Here is a 7,666-nt window from a genome sequence, read left to right on the forward strand (position 1 = left end):
TAGAGAACCCCACAGCGCAGGGCGTAAGTAAACAGCACGAGGACATCTGTAAACAGGCAGCGCTTTTTTTATCTTTTATTTTTTACTGAAACTATCAAACTATCCTTTAATCTGTCTGGGCCCATTTATTAGACTCTTCTCAGAAGTGCAACGCAAATCATGGCTGCTTCACATGATGGCAGCTGGATAACTCTGATTAACCTCTCTTCTCCAAACATGTGTGTGTGTGTGTGAGAGAGATAGACAGAGCGAGAGAGTATATGAGGTATCATTGGCTCCAACTACACTCACCAAACCAGCCAAAAGTCTGAAAAATAAAAGCATGTATTAAATATTAATGATTTCTGTACTTCAAACATGTTGCCCATGTTGACCAATGGAATTTTTATTTATTCATATTTGAGCAGAAATATGTTAAAACAAATATTGCTGACATCCTATCTGACAAATGAGAGAAATACAAAGCCAGTTTTTCAGCCTGAGTGACATGAGCCAGACAAACCTGTGATCGCATTTGAACCTGCTCTCAGACAAACCTGTGATTGCATTTGAACTTGCTCTGCAGATCTGTCTGGCAATTCTTCAATTCACAGCAACATCCAAAAGTCACCAACAACAAAAAAAGGAACCAATCACAACTGCTTATCCAGCTTAGTTAAGTTATACTGTATAGTATGAAGCTCCTATTAGAAATGTGTTCTCTGCATTTAACCCATCTGGGGGTAGTGTACTGTACACACATTCATACACACACTCAGAGCAGTGAGCTCACTCGGAGCACACACATACACTAGGAGCTCACATACACACCCGGAGCAGTGGGCAGCCCTTGATCCGGCGACTGGGGAGCAGCCGGGGGTCAGGTGCCTTGCTCAAGGCCACCTCATCCGTGGATGTGGGAGAGCGCTGTTCAATCACTCCCCCCACCCACATTTTTTCTACCAGTCAGGGATTGAACCGGCCACCCTTCAGTCACATGTCCATTCCCTTCCCAATAGGCCAGGACTGCCCATATGGGGCGGGCTTTATACAGTAACAGACGGTTAGGAGCACTGCACTGTTTCATACAACTAAAGCCTGCACTGAAGGCGTCAGTATTAAATGACACAGACTTTCTTTCGAATTGAGTGAACAACTGTATTTGAAACCTTTGCTTGCAAGAAAGATCTGATTGCTATATTTCCAAAAGATTAAGTAAGAGTTTAAATGTACAAATTGGAGTTTAATTTCACTGCTGATACCTCGCTGGGAAATCGGAAGTGAACAAAGACTTCCCAGACCTATTCTCAAAGCCAGTTAGGATTTGAGAAGGGGCGTGGTGCCAGCCAGACCACCAGGTTTTGATTTTGTTTTTACAGTATTTTAGGCTACAACATGAATAAGCTATCACACATAATTTATTAATAGGCAATTACTGACTTAATAATACTTTAATCCACTGCCCTTTTACATGTTAATTCCAGCTGTGCTATCAGGGAGACCATGTGCTCACACATTCATGAATGAAAGCCTTATTGGGACTGTGCCAGTAAATATCAGATTTGGACTTAATGTCTGCTCTAAATATTACACATCAGCATTCAGTTCTCTCAGAACCCCCGCATACAGCAACACTGTGTTGACTGCAGATGAGAAATGTCTGTGTTTTCCCACTTTGACAGATAAGCAATCAAGAGCAAGGGGTGTGAATTATCTATGAATGGTGGATGCAAACTGCATCAAATGGTCTGTTAGAGTCGAATAGAAGACATATACTTACATAACACGACAGAATTGGCTAAAATCAAATAAGCCAGACATAAGCACAGAGAGACACACTAGACATAACACGATTAACTAAAATAAACCCTGGCAGACGAGCAGGCAAAACAGAAACATTTGACAGAATTATCAATCACTCTTCGTTTTAACTGTTACATTCAGAACAGACAGTGATATAAATAGAAGCAATGGGCATGTGAGTGCGCAAGTGAAATTAGATGCAGTTCAAAGCCCTAACAAGAACGCCTTAGCCTTAGCTCAAAGGTTGCGTAAACGATATAAACATCTTTAAATGGGATCCTTTTGAATGGCCTTGTTTCCCCAAAAAGAAGTCTGCAGCTGCTGCAAGATGTGCTTCTTATTGGTGAAAATGAAAATGCATCTATATATCCAAGAGAACACACGGTGGATAACTCATGGTCTGGGGCCTTTTGTGCCCTTTCAGAATTTGAGATGTTTGTGTTCATGTGTGTAGACATCTTAGAGATAAACAAACATATGTATGGAGCAGAACCATAAAGTGTCTAAATTGCACAGCCATGTTTGGTAGCAGGTATCCACCATGTCATTAGAGCAAGGTTGCATTAGAGATACAAGTGCACAGCCGTGTTTGGGAGCAGTTATCCTCCATGTTTGGGAGCAGTTATCCTCCATGTTTGGGAGCAGTTATCCTCCATGATTGGGAGCAAGTATCCTCCATTTTTGGGAGCAAGTATCCTCCATGTTTGGGAGCAGTTATCCTCCATGATTGTGAGCAGGTATCCTCCATGCCATTAGAGATACATTGCATCCAAATTGGCACTCCAGATTTCCAGTTTTATTTCTTTGACAACAAACAAGGATGTTCTTCTGACTAACACAGAGTAGTTTACGTTACATTACATTACACTGGGCAGACACTTTTTAATCAAAGCAATTTACAACATGGTAAACAATTTCAAACTTTTTAAAACAATTCTCCCAAGAATTCTAAGTAAGGGATAATGTACATATGGAACGCCGGTCATTATTGGGAAAATAAGTCCCGACAAGGCCAACCGGACCCCAGAGTGCCAGCCTTGCTTCGCCCCGAAGGGACTTATTTATACAATTATAATGACCGGCGTTCTATACATTATCCCTTACATAATGACCGGCGTTTTATACATTATTCCACTTATTATACAACAGCGGTCATTATTTAAAGGTCCTTAGATGAAAATAATGAACGGTAGAACTTTTGGAACTCCCATTCAAGTCAATGGAGCGTTCTACTTGCATTGTGAAGAGCCGTATAATAAAACAAATTAAAAGAGTACAATAAGAACAATTTCATCAGTGAGTGCTGTTTTCATACAGTCAAGTGTCAGTTCTAGTCAGGTGATAAGTGTGAGAATTAGCAAGGCTAGTTGTAAGTACAGTAGTGCTACGAGAGGAGATATTCTCTGAAGAGCTGGAGATTTTTGAAGACGGAGAGGGATGTCCCTGCTCTAGTAGGAACTGGTAGCACGTTCCACCAACGAGGAACAACAGATGAGAAAAGTTTGGATTGGCCTGAGCGTACTGGTGGCAGAGCTAGACGTTGTTCGTCTGAGGAACGCAACAGTGAAGTTACATGATATAGCATGAATGTAAGTTTAAATGCACATGGCATTGTATGTATTTAAGTATGTTGCAATTATGACACTTGCATGTACTCATTGACCTAATATTAATTACACATAGTAACGGTGTTTAGAGTTTTGTAGTAGTTCTACAAACAAAAAGGATTTCCCCCCCCTAATCAAAAGTCCTGCTCAGTGTTCACTGATGTTCCATATAGCCCCAGTAGTCTTCCACAGTTTCCACACGTCTGCACAAAGACAAATGTCATCTTTTCTGCAATATCCTTGACATAAGAGGCTTTGTATGAAATTGCAATGAACCGCTGTCAGGCTCCGCCAAGACCATCAGAAGGGAATGGAAAATAGATAGTGGCAAGCAAGCCTCACAGTGTTTCCATGTGAATAACTCCAAACTCATTTGAAACAAAGCTAATCTGGCTCAGTGTTGAAAGAGCAGCAGACTAATGCAATGGCTTTTTATACTAGTCTACGTTTATACAGTAGCATTGTCACAAGCAAGTCACCAGTCTACCTCCAGCTCATTAAAAACAACATGTCACACTCGGTGCTGACATGATAATGGTACAGTAATAACCACATGTCAAGGTCATAGTTATATGACGTGATAATGGTAATAACCACATTTCAAGGTCATAGTTATATGAAATGATAATGGTAATAATCACATGTCAAGGGCATAGTTATAGCTTCAACATTTCCATATATGCAGTGCATGCCAAATTAATAAGTATAAGTATACACACATGCAACACACACACACACACACACACACACACACACACACACACACACACACACACTGACACATTGTTCTCACACATTGGCACGGAGGAAGATTCATTGAGTGGGCGTTGCCAGATCTGTGATAAGAGCAGGTTGGTTGCAGTCCCTTCTGTGACTCTCTTGTTTATCTCAGTGTTTGTGTAAGATCTGTGCAGGAGATGTAAAAACAGCCCACTGGCCTCATTAGTGGCCTCGCTGGGTGATAAGAGCATATTCAACACAACACTTCACTACACACACACACACACACCCATGCACATACACGCACACACACACACACACATTAGTGGCCTCCCTCGGTGATCAGAGCATATTTAACACAACACTTCACTTCATTCTCCTCCCTTCTCTCTCCTCTGAACTGCATGACAGACGGACTCCCATAAAGCATGCACAGACACACACACACACACACACACACACACACACACACACACACACACACACACCCATGCACACACACACACACACACACACACACTCACACATACTCTTTATATCCCCCTGGGTCTGGGAAGTGTACAGCTCTGCCAATGCACACGACTGCATTAAGCCACAATGGAGACGCTCATCCCTGTATTATGGAGATGCTTTATCAATCTGGAGAGGAGCTGAGCAATGCTGGAGAGATGAGGCCCTTTGCCAGCCACACATTTCTGGGCCCAACTTTCCTCTTTAAGCCGCACTCTGCTGAAATACTGCAGGAAGGGACTAATCCTCCACACGCAGTACAGGGTGAAGGACTCAAGTATAGTGTAGTGCCTACACACGGACACACGGACACACATACACACAGAGACGCACACACACACACACAGGCACACACTCTCTCTCTCTCTCTCTCTTTCCATTTCTAATCTCCTTTCAGGGGCTTAAGATTATTATCATTTCTCAACAATCTGCAGTAATGGGCTGAGCATTACCATTGCACTACAAACCTTCGATTTCACTTTAGTTTCTAGACCTGAGCACACAATGAGGATCAAATAACGGGGGCTTACTCTAAAATCTAAATTTCAGCATGAAAACACACATTTCTCTGTATGTGTTTCTTTACTTTATTTAGTCAATGAATTGTTTATGTTATAGACATTTGTTTTTATGTTAGAGACGTGCATTAAAGCATACAGTATGGAGGACATGGAGATTCTATTATTATGCCATATAATATTATATAATATAAGGAAGTGAAGATAGACACAGATATGTCAAATACAGTATAATATAAATAAATATATATATATATATATATATATATATATATATATATATATATATATATATATATATATACAGTACACTATATATATATAGTCTTATAGTCAGTATATATATACAGTATATATATATAGTATATAGTACAGTACAGTATATCTAGTCTGAGTCTTTACATGTGTTGTTGCACACTACATAACTGCATAGTACAGTACAGTACAGTACAGTATATAGTCTGAGTCTTTACATGTGTTGTTGCACACTACTACACACTACATTACTGCAAAAGCAGAGTGGCCATTTGGGGCTTTTGAAGGACGGAGGCCTGTAAGAGGTTTAATGACACGTTCTGTTTGAATGCACTTTCCACACCATTCCCTCCCTCTCTCTGCAGCAGCAACAAAAGGAATCGAGAGGTGCTGATTAGAGAGCTTTTTTCCCTCCTGCTTTTCATTGCACCACAAACCTCAGTAAATCGATATCCTGAGCAGATTGGCCAGCACCCTCACCCTCCATGGTCCTCTTCATAAAATGCCGCACACCCAAAGGCTTTAAATAAAGCCATATATTCAGCACCAAGGTCAGCACCAAGGTCAGCCAGGCGCCTCCTACAGAGCGAGAGAGGACATGCTCCCGCGGCCACTCTCCCTCAGGCAGCACGCGTAAAGCCACATCATGGCTACCTATGAGTCCTGCAGCGCCTTCAACATGATCATGCATTAAACATCATAGACACCTATAAGTCCTGCAGCGCCTTCAACATGATCATGCATTAAACATCATAGACACCTATGAGTCCTGCAGCGCCTTCAACATGATCATGCATTAAACATCATAGACACCTATGAGTCCTGCAGCGCCTTCAACATGATCATGCATTAAACATCATAGACACCTATGAGTCCTGCAGCGCCTTCAACATGATCATGCATTAAACATCATAGACACCTATGAGTCCTGCAGCGCCTTCAACATGATCATGCATTAAACATCATAGACACCTACAGTATAAGTCCTGCAGCGCCTTCAACATGATCATGCATTAAACATCATAGACACCTACAGTATAAGTCCTGCAGCGACTTCGACATGATCATGCATTAAACATCATAGACACCTATAAGTCCTGCAGCGTCTTCAACATGATCATGCATTAAACATCATAGACACCTACAGTATAAGTCCTTCAGCGCCTTCAACATGATCATGCATTAAACATCATAGACACCTATAAGTCCTGCAGCGCCTTCAACATGATCATGTATTAAACATTATAGACACCTATAAGTCCTGCACCACCAGCAACATGATCATGCATTAAACATCATAGACACCTACAGTATAAGTCCTGCAGCGCCTTCAACATGATCATGCATTAAACATCATAGACACCTACAGTATAAGTCCTGCAGCGACTTCGACATGATCATGCATTAAACATCATAGACACCTATAAGTCCTGCAGTGCCTTCAACATGATCATGCATTAAACATCATAGACACCTATAAGTCCTGCACCACCAGCAACATGAGCATGCATTAAACATCATAGACACCTATGCACGCAGTTGGATAACGCTACGACCAATCACAACAATTCATCAGTGTCAGTCATCAGTGTAGCTCGCCTTTGTCCCACCTACACCGATTTGATTGGTCCCTCTCGCTCGAGAGATAGAAGAAATTTGGATCATTGCTCGTGGCCAGAGTATCTTGCGGGCACAATTCAAATTGTGCTCTCGCGAGAACTCTGGATTTCCAGGGTATTAAACAACATCATAGCTACCTTAAGTCCTATACAACCATCGACATGAGCATCCTCAAAAAGCCATATCATAGCTACCTTATAAGTCCTACTGTATACGACCATCGACATGAGCATCCTCATTAAGCCACATCATAGCTACCTTATAAGTCCTACTGTATACGACCATCGACATGAGCATCCTCATTAAGCCACATCATAGCTACCTTATAAGTCCTACTGTATACGACCATCAACATGAGAGCATCCTCATTAAGCCACATCATAGCTACCTTATAAGTCCTACTGTATACGACCATCAACATGAGAGCATCCTCATTAAGCCACATCATAGCTACCTTATAAGTCCTACTGTATACGACCATCAACATGAGAGCATCCTCATTAATCCACATCATAGCTACCTTAAGTCCTATACGACCATCAGCATGCATTAAACCGTTACAGGTGCACATGTCCTTCATCATCTTTGCCAATACATATGTTCACATGCACTCTCACACAAGGCCCAGGTGAGTGTCAATATACATGCTATATA

This window comes from Alosa sapidissima, chromosome 13 (assembly GCF_018492685.1).
Source record: "Alosa sapidissima isolate fAloSap1 chromosome 13, fAloSap1.pri, whole genome shotgun sequence".
NCBI lineage: Eukaryota > Metazoa > Chordata > Actinopteri > Clupeiformes > Clupeidae > Alosa > Alosa sapidissima.